The 20,977-nt window shown below is 39.8% G+C and overlaps 1 protein-coding gene and 1 long non-coding RNA gene across 3 annotated transcripts in view; both read left to right on the top strand.

Moving 5' to 3' along the window:
• LOC147579798 (uncharacterized) overlaps positions 1-20,977 on the top strand; it is a 93,625-nt gene that overhangs the window by 1,516 nt on the left and 71,132 nt on the right. The gene's annotated exons all lie outside the window — the stretch shown is intronic.
• Positions 61-11,001, top strand: LOC147579799 (uncharacterized). The gene is made up of 2 exons (XR_015252122.1): positions 61-1,332; positions 10,909-11,001. It is a non-coding gene; the product is annotated as an uncharacterized LOC147579799 (long non-coding RNA).

The following is a 20,977-nucleotide window of genomic DNA, read 5'->3' as shown; positions in this document are numbered from 1 at the left end:
GGAGGGGGAGGGAGGGGCGGAAAGGGCGGGGGCAGAGGTGGGCGGGGCTGAGCGCGAGACACCGCGAGAGCCGCGTGCGCAGGCGCGCCGGGGCGGAGGCCACCTTGGGCCGCGTCGTCACGCGCCGTGGAGAGCGCTGGGCGGGCGGAGCCTTGTGGCCTGGAGTAGTGAAGTCGCCCCGCAGGTTTCCCAAGTCTCGCGTTATCACGTGGTGGCCCCCACAGGCGGAAGTGTCCGACAGCTCTTTTGGGATAAGAGGCTTTTAAAGTATTGCTGGAAACGACGTGAGTTCTGGTGACACTCGAGTTCAAAGCTACCTGGGACCCCTCTTGTCAGGTGTTTCTGCATCTCCCTGAGCTGGAGGAGCTAAGAAATATGGAAGGGGCGCTGGCAAGCTGCCTCGCTAGCAATGGCTGCGGCGGAGGACTAGTCACGTGACCCCGCTTCCGGTCCCGGAGGCGCTCGGACTCCGGGCAGAGTTTTAAATGCGGAGTCATCTCAAGGGAGTGAGCTAGTCTTGTACTTCGAGCTCCGAGGCTTTCGGTCGACTTGCGGAGGGTGGGCCTTTGGCCTGCGAAATTGTGTGCCTGTTCCTGAAGGGGAGGAAAGCTGGCTTGGGCCCACTGTTAACACGTTGCAGAATTAGTAACCTCTGAAACCGGCTGAGTTGTCTTCCCCAGTACAGCTAAAAGTCTCTGGGTTTCATTTCCCTCAAGGTTAGTCCACCTAGTAGACCGTGTACTTTAAGTGATTTGTTGCGGTAGTGGAAATGCCAGAAACACACAACAATGAAACATGAGCCATCGGATTATGACAGCACCATAACGTTCCCCCCTTCGTTGTTTTGTTTTGTTTTTTTAATACTGCCCAAATTCTGTGATTCCACGTGGACTGCGTGCAGTGACTAACACCTAAAATACTTGCCCTTGACCCACCAATTCTCGTGGCCTCTCGCTGTGAGAGAGCCGGCAGAAAAAGTCCATGTCTTGGAGTGTAATTAAATAGGCGTTTGCCCTGCTCTGCTCAGGCAAATCACGCCTTTATGGCAACATTTCACGCAGAACAGAGAATGCTCTGTTTGGAAGGCAGAACTCACAGTACCTAATTCTCTTGTCCGTAGGAATTTTGAGAGACGCGGAATGTAGTCTGGACAAGTGAAGGAGTTTATCCTCATAAAGCGAAACGAAATGTCACAGTTCTATGCCTCTGAATGCAGATTTGGAGAATATCAAAGGCAGCTTACCAGAGAGGAAAATATGCGACCTGCCAGGACCTGAAGGAAGAATTTAGAGAAAGCAGAGCCATTAATACTCAGAAAATGGGAAGTTGTCGGTATGTTTGTGATGGGCAGAGAGAATATCAAATAATTTTGAGATTTCTTTTAAAACCTCCTGACCCTAAATTCTTTCCTTAACACTCAGGTGCATTTCAGTTCCCTGCACAGCTGCCTGTTTGTTGAGGAAACTTAAAGAAAAAAGTCGTAGGAAAACAGTGCTCTTGATACATAAAAATGGGTTCCATCAATATTTGTAATTCATTTAATATTCAGGTGACCATTAGCCCGACAAGGTATTCTAAACAGTACAGACCCTGGTAAATTTCACCGCTTATTATTTTAAGAGGACTCCTTTTTACCTCATTATGTGTACATACTACCGAGTAATTTGCACATGGAATCCCTCTCCTTCCACCTCATTTTCTTCCCTACCATTTGGTATTAACTAAATGATAAGATGTTTTGCCATCAGTTAAGATTAAGACCACTGTATACAGAACGTGGGTTAGAATCTAGATGTACTCTCCATGGACTTATTCCCAGGGGTATTAGTGACAGTTATATTCTGATTGAGTCTCATCTGTGAAGTAACAAAATATAGTTTTTGGATTAAAAAGGCAGAAAACCTAGCCTTGCACTCCTTAAGACCTTCATACTTCCTAGAGGCTCTGAGATGGCCTCTTTCACACATTTTAAAAGCACTTGGCTAATATTTACCTAGAACTCTTCCCTCTCCCTCCAGTGTGCGTGGCACCTAAGTAACCACCATGTATTCCGTTCCAGTTTACTGTTTTCCAAATGCTCATTTAGTTGTAATATGCCTCCAATCACTATATATGTGTGCCAGCCAGCTTAATTTCAGGAAGAGATATTACCTGATCTTGCACCAAAATAGTCGGTGTGAATAATTTGAAGCCCACAGCCATTTAATTCACAAAACTGGAAATCTGTGAACAGAAATCTCTTCTCACGTAAGACTAGATTTAGCATTATTTTTAAATTGTTTTTATATGAACGTTTTGGGGAGGAGCAGAGCTTAAATATCTTTTCTAATTTTAGTACTTCTTGTACCATATATGAAGTATTTATACTGGATTATCAGTTTGCAAACTCATACTTTGTAACAACTATATACTTAAACAGATACATAGTAGTGCTCTCTTTCTTTGTGATGAATCTTTTTTTTTTCAAAATTTACTGGATGAGAAAAAGTTACTTCTTTTAATGTTAATATTCTGCCTAAACTACTGGATAACTGCCAAACAACAAAAGCAAAGGAAAAATGTAGTGCATGAATTTTAATATTAAACAAAATGACACCAAACCTTGTATGTCCAAACATTAAAATGTTTTACTTTCCACATGACTATTTTAACAACAATGCCAAGAAAGAAAAAAATCTAAAAAGATTGCGCCTGGAAATTTAGATTGCATTAAAATCTCATTATATAACTTACCTGCAGTCTCCATGTTCTTAAAATAATACATCAGTAAAGCTAATTCTGGCATATTTAGGCATCACACAGCTCTTATATGCTCAATAATTTTAGGTACTTGTGGAGAATATAGAAGTGAAGAGGAAAGATCTTGTTGCTCAAGCTTACCAATCCTAATGAAAGCCCCTATTGTAAAGTTAGTGCATAGTTAACAGCATTTATTCAAGATCTTAGAAGCCCTGAAGTATTTCAGTCCTACCAAAAAAATAATATTCAGAGTTCACCTATTTTTTAGGCTTTTGCAAGACAAGAACAACAACAACAAAAAACCTGTTGGTTTCCATATGCAGTGATGTTTGATGTAGTATATAAAAAGAAATTACTGTTCACACAAATTACTTTTATACACATGAGGTGGAGATTTTTTAAATCTTTTTTTTTAATGTTCTCTCCCTCCCTTGTAACTTGCAGTTTAAAATTGCTACTCCATATCTTAAAACAGCAACTAACTTGCAATTCTTTTTTGTAGATGGAAATATAAGTCAGTTAGTGGCGGCTTAGCAAAAATAACTTAGTGCGGAGTCTGTGCAATCAAGTTTGACAATGCGATTACTTTACTGTGAGACCTTCTGCAGTAACTAAACCTCTCTGTGCTGATAAGATGAAATAGTAACCACCACCTATGATTGTTAGGAAGATCAAGGGTACTAGAAAGTGTTTTGATAAGTATTGGGTGGATGTATTTATTATTAATGGTAAGTGTATTAACAGCTACATCAACGTAGGGGGAAGGTCTTTTTAACTCACTTTGTAGAACACTAGTATGAGATTTTAATAATTATGCCAGTGGTTGATGATGAATTTATTCACAAAATAAATTTGTTACCTTAATTTTTTTTGTTACTTTAATTTCGTTACTTAATTTACCTTTGGCTAAATTTTGATACCTCAAGTGGCTAGTATATAGCGTAACTTTTGTATATAAATATAATATATGCTGTCATGAGATAAGATTCCTTAAGCAAAATGTTGATTTATCATTGGAATTAATCAGGTTGCTTGGTTACACACATGTACAGTTATATCTAGCAAATTACAGATGAATTTATCCATTGACCCAGCAACGCCAATTCTAGGACTCTATCTCACAGATATAGTAGCAAAAATATGAAAAGTGTACGCCCAAGACTATTCATTATGGGACTGCTTATAACACCCAAAGAAAGGAAACACCCTTATATGTCTTTATAAGGTTGAATAAACCACGGTATTTGCACACAGTGAAATACTATGCAGCTATAACAAGGAATGAGAAATATCTCTATTTACCACTGTAGACTAATTTTCTTTTTTTTCTAATTTTTTTAACATTTATTCATTTTTGAGAGACAGAGAGAGACAGAGCATGAGTGGGGAAGGGGCAGAGAGAGGGAGACACAGAATCTGAAACAGGCTCCAGGCTCTGAGCTGTCAGCACAGAGCCCGACGCGGGGCTCGAACTCACAAACTGTGAGATCCTGACCTGAGCCGAAGTCAGACGCTCAACTGACTGAGCCACCCAGGCACCCTAGACTAATTTTCAGTATAGTGTGTTATGTGAAAAAAACAAGTAGGGATAAGTGTTCTTTGTATGTTACCATTTAAGAAAAGAGGAACTATAAAAACGTGTGTACATACATACATACTTGTTTGTGTTAAAAAAAAAAAAAAAGGAAAGATAAGCCATAATTTTTTTTTAAGGAAGGTTACCTATGAAGACAAGGAGAAAATAATATGATGACAGGAATAGAAACTAGAAAATATATTTTTATATTTTACTCTGGAAACATTCATTTAATTATAAAATAAAATTATTTATAAAATAAAATTAATTTTAATTAGTCTCAAAACTGAAAGACAATAAAGCAAATAAAGCTAACAGTATTTCATAACACACAGAGAGGAAGGAACCTTTTCAAGTGACTTTAAAACACAGTAATTTGAGTCTGCATCTTTAGTGAGATATTTTCTAAAAACAAATGTGAAAAAAAATATTTGCTCTTCTCTGTATTGTTGATGATAATGTTTGTATATCCTGTTTTTTTAATGGCATGTGGGATAAATAAAATGAGTAATTATGTGATGTTCTAATTACATTATCTCAATTATTCTTAAAAACTGAGATTCCCAACATGGGGGAAAGGAAATACAGATATAAGATAGAAGCGGGAAGAGTAAAAATTCTGTAGTCCTGAATCTGAATTAGAAGTATCATGGTGCAGGGGCACCTGGGTGGCTCATTAGGTTAAGCCTCCGACTTCAGCTCAGGTCATGATCTCATGGTTCGTGGATTTGAGCCCTGCATCAGGCTCTGTGCTGACAGCTCGGAGTCTGGAGCCTGCTTCAGATTCTGTGTCTCCCTCTCTCTCTCTCTCTGCCCCTTCCCCGCTTGTGCGCTCTCTCTCTCTCTCTCTCTCTCTCTCTCTCTCTCTCTCTCTCTCAAGAATAAATAAACATTGAAAAAAAATTTTTTTAAGTATCATGATGCATTTTGTCTTATTTTTTCCCCTGCCTCTGAAGAAGCCTAGAAATAACTAACCCAGTGGCAGTGAGTATACCTAGTACATAGATTATGGCCTTTCAAGAGCAGCACTCCTTGGATAAATGTCTTATTCTGATCCACATCAGGAACAAGAAATGTCTTTTTTTTTTAAATAATAAAAACCCAGACCCAATATATTTTAGCCTATGAAAGACACATAGCTCTGAAAGAGCCTAAACACAGTGACCAATCTGGTAACTGTGAGCATCTCTAGCTCCCAGATTATGATCTTGAAATACCATTTTCCACTGAAAGGAATCAAGGCTCCTTGCAGATATTGCTGACTCCAGAACTAGAGCAAGAAAAATATCAGTTTGAACCAAATGAAATTGCCAATTATTGCCTGACCTAATACAAACTGAATCTAGAATATCTTTTCTTACAGATAGCAAGGAAGATGTATTAGTTTGCCGGGGCAGCGGTGACAAAGTGCCACAAACTGGGTGGCTTAAGATAACGGAAATTCATGCTCTTACAGTCCTGGGAGCTAGAAGTCTGAAATCAAGGTGTCAGCAGGACCATGCTCTCCCTGACACTCTGAGTAGACTCCTTCCTTGCCTCTTCTCAGTTGCTGGTGGTGGCCAGCAGTCCTTCCTGTCTTTGGCTTAAGGTCACATCACTCCAATCTCTGCCTCCATCTGTACATGGCATTCTCCCTGTGTCTTCACATTGTTTTCCCTTTGCGCCTGTCTGTCTCTGTGTCCAAAGTCCCCCTTTTTGTAAAGATGTCAGTCATATTGGATTAGGGCTTATTCTAATGACCACATTCTAACTCGACGCCCTCTGTAAAGACCCTGTTTCCAAATAAGGCCACTTTCTGAAGTACTGGGGTTAGGATTTCAACATCTCTTTTTTGGAGGACGCAATTCAGCCCATGAGAGAAGATATCAAAGACTCCTAGTGTCATGTCAAAAGAATTTAGGAGCCAACATGAAGAGGCTCCCACTGGACAAAGATGAGACACTTTCCATTAATTTATAATATCGCTACAAGACAAAATATGAAAATTCTAATTGGTCACTATTGGAGGATGCTAGGGATTAATTCATTATTTTGAAGATTGATAAATGGAGAAAAATAAACATTTATCTAACCTTCCCTACATGAACTGTACCACCAAGTACCAAATAGTAGATGCAGTGGGTTGAATGGTGGCCTCCAAAAGAAAATGACCATGTCCTAATCCTCAAAACCTATGAATGTTATCTTACTTGAAAAGGGGTCTCTACAGGTGTAATTATGTCAAGGATTTTGTGATGAGATTATCCTGGATTACCCTGATAGGCCCTAAATCCTATGGTGAGTGTTCTTATAGGAGATACATAGGGGTGCCTGGGTGGATTAGTCAGTTGAGCATCCGACTTTGGCTCAGGTCATGATCTCATGGTTCGTGAGTTCCAGTCCCACTTCTGGCCTGGAGCCTGCTCCAGATTCTGTGTATCCCTCTTTCTCTGCCCCTCCCCTACTCATGCTCTGCCTCTCTCTCTCCCTCTCTCAAAAATAAATAAATGTTTAAAAATTTTTTAAAAAGAGAGATACATAGAAGTGAGTAAAAAGAAGAGGAAAGGGAAATGTAACCACAGTGGTAGAAATTGTAACAATGCACCCACAGGTAATGTGTAGCCCCCAGAAGTTGGAAGAAGCAAAGAACAGATTCTCCCCTAGAGCCTCTTGGGGGAATGTGGCCCTGGAAATACATTTATTTTAGACTTCTGGCCTCCACAACTGCAAGAGAATAAATTTCTGTTGGTGTTGAGCCACCAAGTTCATGCTTATTTCTTACAACAGCCTTAGGAAACTAATACAGTAGATGAAAAGAAGTTTCTCATTAAAGAAGTGTTCCATCTAGGGGCACCTGGGTGGCTCAGTCAGCTAAGCATCTGACTCTTGATTTCATCTCAGGTCATGATCTGATGGTTTGTGAGATCGAGCCCCCCCTTTGAACTCCACTGGGTCAGCGTCAATGGGGAGCCTGCTTGGAATTCTCTCTCTCCTCTCCCTTTTTGCCCCTCCCGGACTTGTTCTCTCTCTCTTTCAAAATAAATAAATAAACATAAAAAAAGAGAAGTGTTCCAGCCAATAACCGAATAAAGAATGATAAAATATCACCATTGGGCAACCTCTAATGAATTGAGAGATGGAGGCGTTAAGCACTGACATCTGCCAACATTACAAAAAGGGAAACAACCAGAGGTATATGCCTTCCTGATAACATGCCACGACCTATAAGGTAGTCTTACCTTCATGACCACCACCCAAAAATATAAACCCAGAATCTAAGTTTGTAGACCCAACTAGCAATTCACAAAAAATACAGAGGGTTCAAGGACATATCAAACTATATATCAGGAATGCAATCAGCAAAAGCCAAGCCCTGGGAAGCTATAGTACAAATGGTCCAATTTCTTCAACAAATAAATTCAGGGAGAGAGGAACCTACAGATTAAAAGACACTTACGAGGGACGCCTGGGTGGCTCAGTCAGTTAAGTGTCTGACTTCAGCTCAGGTCTTGATCTCATGGTTTGTGAGGTTGAGCCCCTCATCAGGCTTTCTGCTGTCTGCACAGAGCCTGCTTTGGATCCTCTGTCCCCCTCTCTCTCTGCCCCTACCCTGCTTGTGCTCTCTCTGTGTCTCTCTCTAAATGAATGAATGAATGAATGAATGAATGAATGAATAAATAAATTTTTTAGAAGGCACTTAAGAGACATATCAATTAATCACAATGTATGGAACTTATTTGGATCCCAATGCAAATAAACTGTAAAAGAAATGACAATTATGACACAATTGGAAATTTGAACACTTATTGGATATTTGATGAAATTAAAGAGTTACTGAATTAAATGAAATTGTTCATGTAAAATATTAAAAATAAGCCAATGAACCTTTATTTTACAATCAGTGATGATTCTTTATCCAGACAACTTGTCTTTCTGTCGAAAGACAGTTGATATTCCCAAGAAGGCCTGGTATTGTTACAAATGTAATTAATATTAAACACTTTAATTACATAGGTTTTTCTCTTTCTTTGTTTTTTGGACCTCAGCCACATATGCCTTTTTTTGGGGGGGGGGGCACAAGTGAGCGAGGTGCAAAGAGAATCCCAGAAGGGGCAGAGGGAGAGAGAGAGAGAGAGAAGTAGAGAGAAAGAGAGAGAAAGTGAGGCTCGCCTGATGTGGGGCTCATGCCCAACTTGATGTGGGACTTGAACTCATGAACCATGAGATCATGACCTGAGCCAAAGTCAGATGCTTAACAACTGAGCCAACCAGGTGCCCTACATGTGCCTTATCTTGATTCACAAGTTGAACAGCTGTGCCTTAGGACAATTAAAAATGTTGAAAATGTGCTCTGATGTTTTTATGTAAGTATTCTTCTAGTGGAGAAATTATCTTTGATTTACATGCCAACTTTATCTTCTTCATATACCTTCATCCAGATAGAGCCTCCTGATATGACAGGTAATTCTACATAGATAAGCTTTCCTTTTTTTCTCTTTCTTTCTTTCTTTCTTTCTTTCTTTCTTTCTTTCTTTCTTTCTTTCTGAGAGACAGAGGGAGAGAGCATGCACACATACTAGCAGGGGAGGGACAGAGGACAAGAGAGAATCTTGAGCAGACTCCACACCAGGAGCCAACAGGGGGCTTGATCCCATTACTGTGAAGTCATGACCTGAGCCAAAATCAAGAGTTGAACACTTAAACAACTGAGCCACCCAGGCGCTCCTCTTTATTATTATTATTGTTGTTGTTGTTGTTATTTTTTTTAGGTAGGCTCCATGCCCAGCGTGGGGCTTGAACTCATGACCCCGAGATCAAGAGTCAGATGCTCTATCGACTGAGCCAGCCAGGTACCCCTACATAGATAACTTTATAATAAAATACATCACAGCGCTCAGTCTTGTGAGTTCGAGATTCCAGTTGGGTTCTAACTCTCTGCTGATAACATGGACCCTGCTTGGGATTCTCTCTCCTGCTCTTTCTGTCCCTACCCCACCTGTATGTACACTCTCTCTCTCTCTGTCTTACTTTCTCTCTCTCTCTCTCTCTTTCTCAAATAAATAAATAAATAAATAAGCTTAAAATAATACATTATAGAAGATAAATCTGCAGTTTATCTGTAAACTATATCTTAGAGAATTATTACTGTAACTGGAACTAGATGGACCCATTTCAGTTCTTCTCCAGAATCTACCTTCCTCTGGTAGCAGAGGTGGTAGAGATTGTAAAAGGGGAGGTGGCAGAAAGATTATCATAGATTCCAGACCAGAGTGGAAGTAAGGAATTGGCTTAACTACTGAGGGCTGGTCTTCCTTTTAATGGGTTTCTGTGAGAAAAATCAAGGGGTATAGTTCAAATAACTTGTTGAAAACAAGGCTCTGGGTTAATGTTATTGGTTGTTTCTTCAAAGTAATAAGATAGCCAGTGGTCAAAAAATAATAGATGCTTAAGCAGGAAAAATGGAAATAAAAAAAAAAAAGATGAGGAATTTGCCACTTTGTGTTCCTGCCAAGCTAAGAAACAACAACAACAACAACAATAATGGATTTATTGTAAAAGTTTTAATCACACATTACCTCATTTAAAGTTTGTAACAGTCCAATGAGATAAGTAATGTTATGCCTTTATTATGATTAGGAAACTGAGACTTACCTTTAACAGTGACTTGCCCAAGGTCATATTGCTGTTTACTTGTGAAATTTTAGAGGTACAAGTTCAGGGCTCTTTCCACCTGTCTTAGAAATAAGAAGCTGTCAATCCAGGAGAATGCAACGGTTTTGAATCGAATCATGTGGCTCCTTAAGTTTGTCAAGTATATGTTAATTATATAATGTGTTGAACTTCATTTGGGAGACAAGAAACTCTATGCAACATTGAGCCCTGAAACCAAGACTTTGCCCTGATTAAATATAATTGCCTTCATAAAAGTATCATCAAGAAGCATTTATTAAATAATTTAAATAACCAATTCCTCTGTTTTTACATCACTTGAAAATCATCCATTTTCCATTTTAAATAGCACGTACTCAGTTACTCACTTCAGTTGAATGACTCAATTCAATTCTTGAATTTGTCAAGAACAGCCATTTTCTAGCAAGATTGTCTATAATCAAAACATTTATGCCTAGCTTTATCCTTACATTTTAAATGCTTTCATAAGACAATAAAGGATGACCATTTTTAGAGGTAGAACATTAGGAAGGGGAATTCTTTCTATTTTATCTAATAAGCCAGCGGCATAACTCTAAATAAGTAGATAAAAAAAGTAAATTAGGCATGTGCTAATGTCATGGCACAATAAATTAGAAGAGGTAGTATATATTGACAGCTATACTGGTCTAGCAAGTATCCAAGCATGTGACCTCGGGTGTCAGGTAGACCAACATGCTTGTTCTTGCTCTGACCATGGGCAAGTGACCTCATCTGTAGAGTGGCAGGTTAGTAATATTACCTACTTTAGATAATTATGTGAGGATTAAGAAATGATCCACGTGCAGCCCCTTAGCACAATAACTGGCATAAAGTAGGTCCTTAGTAAATATTGAAGACTGTAGTAACAATAATAATATTGATGGTACAGAAAATTAAATGGGTTCCATTTTGTCTTTGTCTAGATCATGTTGAACAGTGGAGCGGAACAAATAGAAATTAGAACATATTTCTGAACTGAGTTCACCAATAAAGCAAAGCTGTATATATCTTCTGCACATGTAAGGTTTTTTTTTTCCCCCGTCTATAAAATTAGAATCACAGAAGGAAGCAATTCCAAGTTTGAGAAGAAACACATACTACACTCTAAAGTAGTAAATTTTTCACCAGTTTCATTGAGGTTAAATCATTTGAATAACTGATTTCTGTTTCTACATCAGTTGAAAATCATCTACTTCCTGAAATGACTCAGACTGTTTAAAACTAGAAGCCTTATATAAATCTCTAGCCAAGAGATACAGTTGCTCATTTGTCAAGTGTAGAATGCATTACCATTCCTCAATAAATGTTAAATTGAAATGATAGATTTTTCAGCCCTCAGATATACTGTAGTGTGTGATAAAAGACAATCAATACTGCTATTTGGACACAGGATGACAAAATACACCTGAGCCAGATAGAACGTAGAACCAGGAAACCACAGTCCCTTAGAGTGGTGTTTCATTTCTTCTTCATAGATTTTGTAGCCTCCTCAGTAATAACTATGGTCTTCTTTTCTTTATTATTTTTTAAAATGTTTATTTGTTTTTGAGAGAGAGAGACAGAGCGTAAGTGGGGGAGGGGCAGAGAGCGAGGGAGACACAGAATCTGAAGACAGGTTCCAGGCTCTGAGCTGTCAGGACAGAGACCGATGCACACCTCAGACTCATGAACCACAAGATCTTGACCTGAGCTGAAGTTGGACGCTTAACTGACAGAGCCACCCAAGTACTCCATGGTCTTATTTTCAAACGATAGAACTCATTATATAATTGCTTCTTAATTTTTCTCTGATTTTGGTGAACAACACAATCAATTTCAAATCCCTTCTTTCTGTCTCCCCCTTTCCCTTCGTTTACTTTCCTCCCTCCCTCCCTCCCTCTTGCCTCCTCATTGTCTCCATTTGTCCCTTTGCTTTCCTTTTTACTTATTATTATCATTATTATTATTGAGAGAGTGAGCACACATGTGCATGCATGAGCAGGGGAAGTGCAGAGACAGAGAGAGAAAGAGAGAGAGAGAGAATCCTAAGCAAGCCCCATGTCCAACATGAGCCCAATGTGGGGCTTGATCTCACAATCATGAAATGATGACCCGAGCCAAAATCAAGAATCAGACGCCTAACCAACTGAGCCACCAAGGCTCCCCTTTTCTTCTTCTTTAATACAGTAGTTACAGAATACCAAACATAGCCTTTTTTCAATGCCCTTCATGTATTTTCATCCTTCCATTATTGGCTTAAAAAATCAAATCAGGGGCGCCTGGGTGGCGCAGTCGGTTAAGCGTCCGACTTCAGCCAGGTCACGATCTCGCGGTCCGTGGGTTCGAGCCCCACATCAGGCTCTGGGCTGATGGCTCAGAGCCTGGAGCCTGTTTCCGATTCTGTGTCTCCCTCTCTCTCTGCCCCTCCCCCGTTCATGCTCTGTCTTTCTCTGTCCCAAAAATAAATAAACGTTGAAAAAAAAAAAAAAAGAAAAAAAAAATCAAATCAGAATCTGTCTGACTTTTTAAAAATAATGATTATCAAATACAGACCATTTTCAAGATCTCAGTATGTTCTTAGTTTCCATATTTAGCCCTCTTAATTTTTTTTTTTAATTTTTTTCAACATTTATTTATTTTTGGGACAGAGAGAGACAGAGCATGAACGGGGGAGGGGCAGAGAGAGAGGGAGACACAGAATCTGAAACAGGCTCCAGGCTCTGAGCAGTCAGCACAGAGCCTGACGCGGGGCTCGAACTCACGGATCGCGAGATCGTGACCTGGCTGAAGTCGGACGCTTAACCGACTGTGCCACCCAGGCTCCCCGAGCCCTCTTAATTTTATCCTTAAGCAATCATGACATTAAAAAAATATTTGGAAGGAAAAAAACACAACAAAACAAGAAAAATTAGATTACCCAAATCCATCAAATAAAAGATGAAATCCATATATTTCTGTCTTTCCAATCATATCTCTCAATCACATGTTTTTCCTATTTCCACAAAGCATCTCTGGATATATATATGTAGATAAATATGACTACACTTTGTTTTTTACAAAAAAGAAATCATGCCTTTAATTTTATATACGATTTGCTTTTTCATATACCCAGTATATCACAGACCTCCTTCTAGACCAGTAAATGTTATGCTGTCTCAGGTGACTTTAAGTCACCTCTGTGGGTGCATAAAGGTATAGTTAGACTATTTCCTTTTGTGCTATTTTAAATTTTGCTGCAACAATGTCCTTGTGAAGGTACCTTTATATACTTTTGCTATTATCTTTGTAGGATAGAGTCTTAGAAATGAAGTTGACTGATCTTAGGATTTCTACAAGTTAAATACTAGTCGATAGTCACAAGCCATCCATGGACGGGTTGTCCCCACTAGCTCTCTGACTCTATAAAGGTCCCACATAGCTGTCCTGTAAACTTGAGACCAACTCCTTTCTCATTCCTCCAGGAAAAGGAATTTTTAAAAATTTGTTTCTGTATCTTTCTTCACATTGCACACTTACAATGTCTTTCTCCACTTACCTTTTTTCCTTTCTGGAAAAATCCAGCTCCTGGAAGCTTTAATTCCTTCCATTATTTCCCCCATCATTGTTTCTCTATATTTATTTTTGTAAATTATTTGGGAAGTGATCATATTTGATACAATTTCTTGCTTCAACATACATTCTAAAAGGAAAAGTAAGACAAATGTTTTCACAATGTTCTTTGTTCTTGGCTTATTTTTCTTTCATCCAAAAAGAAAGACTAAAGTTGTGTCTAATTCCCAAGATCTCCAAATATTCCCCTTTCTAAATTTTGTACACACTCCCATTTAAAAGAATGTATTATGATTCAGTTTTGCATGTCTGAGTCCCACTAGACTTTTCTTCCAATCACTCAAAAATATTCACTGAGAATCAGGCCCTATTCTAGGCTATGAGGGCACTCGTGTAAGAGAAAACAAACCAAATCCCCTTCCATTATGAAGCTCATGAGACTGATGAAACAGACAATAGACAAGATAAATAAGTAAAATGTTATACATTAGGCATTTGTAGAAATCCAGATGAGTAGAGTGGAGGTAAGAAAGGTTCATCATAGGGGCACCTGGGTGGCTCAGTTAAGCCTCCAACTCTTGACTTCATGTCAGGTCATATTTTCAGGGTTCCTGAGATCAAGCCCTGCATTGGGCTCTGTGCTGACAGAGTGGAGCCCGTTTGGGATTCTCTCTCTCTGCCCCTCCCCCACTTGGGTGCTCTGTCTCTCTCTCTCAAAATAATAAAGTTGTTTTTTTTTTTTTTAAAAAGAAAGATTCATCATATTTTTAAACTAGTTTTTTTCAAGTGATTTTTTTTAATGTTTATTTTTGAGAGAGAGAGAGAGAGAGCAGATGCATGAGAGTGGGGGAGGGGCACAGAGAGAGGAAGACAGAATCCCAGGCAGGCTCTGTGCTGAGCCTGATGTGGGGCTTGATGCAGGGCTTGAACTCATGAATTGTGACATCCTTAGCTGAGCCAAAATCAAGAGTCAGATCTTTAACCTGTTGAGCTGCCCAGGAGCTCCCATCATATGTTTTGAAAAGGGATTCTGTAAGGCTTGCTTTGGATAGAACATGGAGTCTTAGAAAAATGAGCAAAGATTTTCACAGGTTTCTGTTAGGTAACTGGGAAGATGTTGGTGCCCTTTACGTAGGTTGGGGGAAATTGAGGGAAAGACACATTTAGATGAGAAAAGTTCTGTTATGGTTAGGTTTAGGTGTCTGTTGAGCAGTCAAGTGGAGAGTCAAATAAACTGGTGAATACAAGCTTAGAGCCCAGCAATTTGACCTAGAAATAAATGTTTGGGAATCATCTAACATATATAGATACTTACAGCCATGGTAATGTATGAGATCCTGTGACGAGTATAAGGGAAGAGAATAGAGGTATTCTGATGTTTAGAGAATGGACCAAGGAGAAAAAAACCAAGAGCCAAAAAACAAGACTGGAAAGGAGTTGGCAATGATGTAGCATATAAACCAGGAGAACATTAGTGAGGGTGGGGGTGGGGGTGGACACCAAGGGAAGAGATTGCTGCAAGAAGAGAATAGTTAAAACTGTCAAATGCTGACGAGAAGCATATAAGATAGAAAATATCTTAGATTTGTCAAGTTGCAGGACATTGACAAAAGTCATTATCATGTAGTAATGGAGATGGAAGATAAATTGAAGGCAACTGAGAAGAAAAGAAATGAGAAAATGGTGAGAACAAATATATCTTCTTTGTATCTCTATGGTCAGAAATAGCAATCAGCAGTCAGAGCACAGATTGCCCATGTTTGGGGAACAGGGTCCTTTGTGTCTACTCTGGCTCCTGCAAGTGCATGCAAGCAGCTTCTGGAGGATGTACAGGGCTGCCTGCCACAGGGCTGGGAGGTGGGAAATGGGGAGCTGCTATTGTGCGAAGAGCTGACATTGACTGAATCCAGCTGCAATTTACCGTCCAAGCCTTTGCCTGGAAGTTGCAAGCCTTCAATAGACTCCAGAGTTCCAACATGGTCATATCCCACAGATTCTGCCAATGCAATTGATGTCTAGGTGGGGAGACAGATTCCTGGTGCTTCAACTCCACCAACTTACCAGAGTCCTTTCTCCAAATCATTTTTTGAAGATGGGATTTATTAGAAACTATTTCCAAGCTGCTGGGAATAGTCAACAGAAAAAAAAAACATAATGACACAAGAGAAATTGCATATGATTGCAGTCATCACTTTTTGAGAAACGCCAGTGAGGATAGGCTTCAGAGCAAAAAGGGAGCTGTTCATCTCTGCTGGGAACAGAGAGCTTCTACAAACTGTGCAACAAACAGGATGAGAACAAAGAAAGTTAGAATTGATGGTGGAAATGTGTAGGTAGGTTGATAGATTTGGTGGTCAGAAAGAAAAGAACTTCCCATGATGGTTTAAAATTTTTCAATAAAATACAACGGTTATCAGCTGAGAGTGCAGTTGTAAAATTGGGAAGGAATTGTTGAAGGTTTGAGAAGAGAGGAGAACATATGAAATTGTCATTTTTTTGCAGGTAGAACATCAGATGTATTTAAAAAGTGTATAAGATTGTTATGGAAAAGCAATTGCTTTTTTGAGATTTAGGATAAGAATCATTATGGCTATGGTGCTTTTCTCTGGTCTCAGTCAGCTACTTGTGGAAGACATAGAATAGGTAAATAATAGTGTTGCAGGTTTTTTGGTTTTTTTTTTACCTCGATACCCAGGATTTGTTCTCTTGCCACTTGGAAGAATAAAGAGGTGGACACAAAATAAAATGAGCAGTAGGCAAAAGTTCATAAGAGTATAAGATTAAGAAAGTAAGAACAGTATGAAAACTCTCATTGCAGAGAGGGGGCGTTCCAAAGTGAATGCCCATGACTATAGGCAAGGGACTTTGCTTTATAGGGTTTTGGTCAGCCCTCCCTTCCCTTCCCCCTTGCTCCTTCTCAGGTTCTACCATTATTGGCTTGATAACTCTAAATGCCTAGTCATTCCTTTTTGATTGGCTTGTTTCCATTGTATGAGGGGTGGTCTATGGCCATAGGTGCTTTGTGGGTCTGTTATTTTTAGCCAAGTCTTATCAAATTCCTGAGGGAAACCTGAGGAGGAGTAGGTGGGGTCTGTCACATTCTCAAGAGGAACTTTATGCCTGAGGGAGTTTGCTCGAGGTCAGATGTTCCCAGAAGAAATGTTTTAAAATTTGTGTTTTTCCCCACCCAGGGACCTTCAAGACTTAGCCTCTCCCTTTCTGCCTACTGAATCCTATCTTTCCCTACCATAATAGGCTCAACTAATGTGACAAAGATCACTATCCCCAAATACCATTTTCCCCTTTCCTTTAGTAATAGAATTCCCTGAGTTTTAGTTGGTCTTATTCAGTAAGAGATTACATTTTTGAGCTTCCTTTGCGGCTGTCACCCTGTGCTTACATTTGATCCAATGGATATAAGATGTGATGTGGGCAACTTCTGGAACACCTTCCTAAAGGTGCCTTGGACCTCAGTGAGCGACTATTGACAAATAGTTCATAAATAGTTCATAAATAACAGAAAACCAATAAATCAGCAAAGTAGTAATTTGCAAAGGTTTATTGAGCACACACCAAAATACAGTTTGCAAACTGGGAGCATGCAAACCAAAGCATGGAATGAAGCTATTGTTGGATGACAATGCCCCTCCTGTAAGGGGTAGCTTATAGAGTGGAAAGGAAGTGATTATTTATACTTCACAGTGATTGGTTATATTAGAATTTTCTTAAATGATAGGGAATTGGTCAGTAGTGACTTCATATTAACCTTGGGAACCAGTTCAAGTTTTGCTTATGATTTCCAGATGCATAATTAAGAAATAACCCAGGTCAAGTTAGTCTTGCAAAATAAGCTAAATTAAGCTTTGTTTGTATGACTTGAAGGTCAATGAGATGGCAGTATTTGGGGTTATAGTGTCTGATAGCATGAATTTCATAGGATCTAAGTTTTGAAGAGGAAGGAGAATGATTGATGAAACTACAATAGGAGGCAAGTAGGATACTGCTTTCTCATCTTCAAGCCCAGAGGTACATGGTATAAGAGAAAAAAGCATGTCCTTTTGAGAAAAAAGCATGTCCCACATGCACAGCAGTGGGAGCAGTGTGCTCTTAGGGGATAACAGGATGGAATGAAGGGAGATGTGAGTGAAGGAACTGTCCAGAGAGGATATCACAGATCAAGAGTATTGATGACAGGTCTTGAGTCTTAGAGGCACAGAAAGTGTCCAGGGAGTTAGGGAGGAGTGTGAGAAGGAGTCATATTTATGGATGAATTGGGGTGATAGACTGAAAAGGATTTGGACTTCTAGTGGTTCCTGAATCTCATGGAAACACATATTGGCATAGTGATCCTCAGTTCCAATTAGAGGAAGGTCAAGAATTGGTTTATGACAGGAAGCATGGGTGACCCAGCGCAGCCAGTTGTGGTCTAGCACACAAAGGCAAAGACATCTTCTGAGAGTTTGGTCTCATGGACATTTTGCAGTGATGAGACAGCCACAGGAGCAGTAGTCTCACTGGAAGCTCCAGGAATTCTGTTAACTCACATTATTTAAAGTCTCTGTGCTTCAGTTTATGAAATGAGTGGGATGGGGATGACAATAGTACTTACTTGATAATGATGGAGATTAAATATGCAGCAGATTGAATGGCTCCAATTCTTCACCCCTCCCTCTGTGCACACCCATGCCTGTGACTTTGCAGTATACTAAGTAGATGGAGTCTGTTTTCTCACCCCTTTAATCTGGGCCTGATCATGTGAGTCCATTGGCCAATAGAATTTGGTAGAAGTGTTGGTGTGCCATTTCTGACCTTAGGCCCTAAGAAGCCTATGTGTTTTTGTGCTCCTTCCTCTCCATGAAAATGACATACCCAGTCAAGCCTGTAAATGCCAAGAGGAAGATAAGAGATACCTACAGTGGATCTGTCCTTGCTAAGATGCCCCAGCCAAGCCCAGGCTGGGCAGAGCTCCCAGGTAACACTTAAAACACATAAGTGAGCCTAGCCTTGGTCAGCCAATCCTCAATAGACCACACATCTCTGAGCTATAAAAATCAAGAACTATTGTGTTAAGCCCCTGAGGTTTCCAATGGCTTGCTACACAGAAATAGCTAAGTGATATAAAATACAAGGCATCCTACACAGTGTGTGGCACTTCTTAAATACTCAATTAACGTTAGTATTCTGGTGACTATGGCTATGTAACAAGTTGCCCAGAACTTATTGGCCTGAAACCATTATTTATTAGGTTTAGGGATTATGAGGATCTGGAATTTGGACACAGTACAGCAGCAATGGCTTGTCTCTTCTCTGTGACATTGGGTGCCTCAGCTGGAAGACTCAAAGTCTGAGGGCTAGAATCCTCTAAATTTTCATGCACCTGTGTGTCTTCGTTGATTCCAGCTGTGAGCTGAGACCTTAGCTAAGACCGTTGAGTGGAATGCCTACATGTGGTCTCTGGGTTAAAAAATGTAACTCCTGGGGTTTGCTCTCAACAGGTGTAAAATAGATTTTATCTATTTCTGCTGCCTAGACTGTATGGGGGAGGAAAGGACAGGTAGTTTTGGCTCTAATTTCTTGTGAAAATATTATCTGTCATTTTTGAGACCTCTGAAGAAAAAAAATGTGTTTATGTAAATTCTTTTTGGAGATCTAAGATAGACTTCTCTCTGGTTTGGAAAGATACTTCAATGGGTCCATTACAGGGTGCAATGGAGTAGAACTAAAAATTGTTTTGCATAAGAAAGTGAACTATAATGGAGACTCATTATACGTCTATTCAAGTTATTCGGTCTGCCACTCCACTCAGTGGGTCTGTGAGGCAGATAAAAGATGCTGTCAAGCCTGAAATGGTCAATTCATGTTGGTAAAACTCAGGAAATAATTGTGACTCATTTTAATGGCTTCCCCATATTGACCATGAACTGGAACACATTGTTCAGGTAGCTGGGATTTGGGGCGTTGATGACTCTGTCAGTAATTCTCAATGAAGAAACTGAAAAATTAATTGAGGGTCATGGAGCAACTTTCATTAAAGAAGACTTACGCTTTTGTCTATTCTATGGCTACTTTGATTTTCAAGAGTGTTGACTTTAGAACTTAATCTCCACTTGAGATTTTAAGAAGTTTTCAGTTTTCCCTTGGCAGTCAGGGAGACAGTAGTTTGGGGACTTGAGGTGTTGGTTCCATGCACTCAGACTAGAGACGAGGGAGAAAGATGTTTAACGATTCCCTCTGTGGGGTGTGAGCCATGAACTTTAGGTGCAGGGATGTCTGGCATTCAGTTTTAAAATTTTCCCTGTTTTGTGCTGCACTCACTATTAACTGCCAACCTTCAATAAATGTCAGTTGTACCATCAGCCTTGAATTATTAGTACCATGCAGAATGGAGAGGGGAGCTGCCTTCATTAGATAAGGATGCATCTAAAAGACTTAGCACACATGGTCGCATCAGAATATAAGCCCTACATAAATGCTAGCTCATGTTATGTTTCAGGAATACAGAAAGTTGCCCAGCATAGAGGACTAAAGAGGAAATAGAGGATCATGATGGAGAGGAGGTGGGAGGAGCTTGGAAAAGTGCTGACAAATGACACTGAGGATATTTAAATTCTCATCTTCACTTCCTCTCATTCTCAACTCCTCCTCCCCCACATGCTGAGAAACATTAAGGACATGCTTGGCTTCAAACAGCTACTTGCACAGTTATTCCATGTGAATATTAAAGGACAGGGGGACCTTAGCAGACTGAAACCTTGTGCCAACGTGGAACCTAGGCAGGTCTCAAAACTTGGTTCAAGAGGATTCTTGGCAGACAGGGATAGGGGGAAGGAGTATATTATTCTTCAGATTCCCCAACCTAAGAAAATTTTATGCTGTTATTTGGCCATTAACCCTTCTGTGCATCTGCTATCAATTACTAATATCAGTTAATTTCAGACTGACCAGGCTATACAATTCTGTGTTCTGTTCAGCACAGAGTTCTTTCACTGGCAGGGGGCCATGGACCTGGTCTAAGTTCTCCTCTTAATAGATCATTGTATTTTGCAGTAAGATGTCTGTGGTCTATTTGAACTAAACACAAAGCTGTTTCTTTCTTGCCTTGTTTACTCCAAAAAAAACTTTGCTTTCTTTGCCCTTAAGCTTTCCTCTAGTCCAAAATATCTGGCACATTGTAGACAGATTAGCCTTTCTAGAATAATGCTTTATTAGTAAGATTCTAAAATGCCTTTGTAGCATTTACTAGACTGAGTCAACCTTAGACTAGATCTCAGCTTGGCTTCACTATCAACCTTCGGATGGGCAGGAACCCTTTGCTCAGGTCAGGCTCACCTCCTGCCAATCCAACATGCCACTTGTACACCTGACTCTTCCCAGTTCTAAACTCACTTCCTCTTGCAACTGAGTCAAATTTTACCCCCACCTCAAGGTCTCACTTAAAAGTGATCTTTCCTCTGAAAACTTTCC

This window comes from Puma concolor, chromosome B3 (assembly GCF_028749965.1).
Source record: "Puma concolor isolate L17-30 chromosome B3, mPumCon1.1.hap2, whole genome shotgun sequence".
Classification (NCBI taxonomy): Eukaryota; Metazoa; Chordata; class Mammalia; order Carnivora; family Felidae; genus Puma; species Puma concolor.
The sequence above is the reverse complement of the archived record's forward strand: the minus strand, read 5'-3'. Positions and strand labels throughout refer to the sequence as shown.